Source organism: Engraulis encrasicolus, chromosome 12 (genome assembly GCF_034702125.1).
Source record: "Engraulis encrasicolus isolate BLACKSEA-1 chromosome 12, IST_EnEncr_1.0, whole genome shotgun sequence".
In the NCBI taxonomy this organism is placed as follows: domain Eukaryota; kingdom Metazoa; phylum Chordata; class Actinopteri; order Clupeiformes; family Engraulidae; genus Engraulis; species Engraulis encrasicolus.
Window position 1 is genome coordinate 17532695 of NC_085868.1, and position 1396 is coordinate 17534090.

Below are 1396 nucleotides of genomic sequence, written 5' to 3' on the forward strand. Positions count from 1 at the left end.
ATGTTCGGCAAGGTAGCAGCCTGATGATCTTAAATTTGAAATGGCCATGTAGACGTTTTGCAGGCTACTTTTTCGACATGAAGAGTGGCTAGGATGGCCCCATATCCCCATAATGCATGCTGTTCCACCAGTGGAACACTGTAATAGTCATTGAAAAGTTAACTATCATAGTATTGACTTGCTATGACATAACACAAGGGCTTTAGTAATGCACTACGACTTGGTCATTGCCATTCTGGTGACAATTCATAACGCTGTGTCTTTACAGGGTAGCCTCTTACTGCAGATGGGGTCACCGACGGGCCTATTCACTATTTGCTGAAAATACTAAACTACATAATAATAACATGGCTATGACAATACAGAGAGCCTTAAGTAACAGATTAAGCCATAGCATAGCCATTGCAATTTTGGTGACAGTAAGATTATAATATAGGCTCTGCTCTGTGCTAAGGCGTTGATAGCTTTTAGTCTTATCAACAGCAGAGGACACCTTCAGACTTTTATCCCCGATTTAGTAGGCCTACCTGAGTCATTTTGGATATTTCTTCTTCATCTTCTTCAGCTGACAAGGTTGTTTTGGGGCAAAGAGAGATGTGACGTGCGGTATCCGTTCCACACTTGCACTTTTGTTTTATGTTGACAGGCAGCTCATTGGTCCATGTCGTGAATCATTGCTCCTCTTGGCAACCTGACGGACTGAGGTAGTGGCCTATCTCATCGAGCAGCTGTCAGTGGAGAGAGAGAGAGAGAGAGAGAGAGAGAGAGAGAGAGAGAGAGAGAGAGAGAGAGAGAGAGAGAGAGAGAGAGAGAGAGAGAGAGAGAGAGAGAAGCCATTCTTCAAACACTGCATTGGTCTTGTGAAAGAATACATCTCGCTATTCCCCTGTGATCTTAAGTCATTCTTCTCTCCCTGTCACCCCCCTCAATACTGTATGCTAAGTTGCCTTGGCTTGACAATTGATGTGTAAACAAACATAAGATCATTGTGTATCGCGCGAAAGGGCCTTTGTTTGTAAACAAGATGGCTTTTTTTGCACTCAGGCTACGCAATTTATTATGTCTCTGCTGCCACTGTGTGTGTGCGCGCGCGCGTGTGTAGATGGTGCGAGCAAAGCGCACGAGTGAGTTTCCAGACAAGTCTACAAACGTTTTTAAACTCCCAATCACGCGGTTTAGTCCCATTTGAGTTTTTCTATAAATCTCAGACGTAGTAAAACACGAATGGAAGTGTAATGTCAACAGAAGCTTGATGTGCCATGCGTAATGCATAGCAAGAATAGCTGCGGCGCGAGCGTCGGTGTGGACAGCAGTCTCCTCCCCTCGTGGTGACATCAGTTAGTTGTGCTGCCTGCAACACGAGCAGTCTGCCCAAGTCTCACACAGGAGTAACAGC

General features: G+C 45.0%; 1 protein-coding gene across 1 annotated transcript in view; it reads left to right on the plus strand.

The window, feature by feature from the left end:
- Positions 1 to 1384: 1384 nt before the first annotated feature.
- LOC134459375 (SH3 domain-binding protein 4-A-like) overlaps positions 1385 to 1396 on the plus strand; it is an 81396-nt gene continuing 81384 nt past the window's right edge. The window contains exon 1 of the mRNA XM_063211716.1: positions 1385 to 1396. This exon is cut by the window's right edge and continues 74 nt beyond it. The gene's annotated coding sequence lies outside the window, so the exon portion shown is untranslated.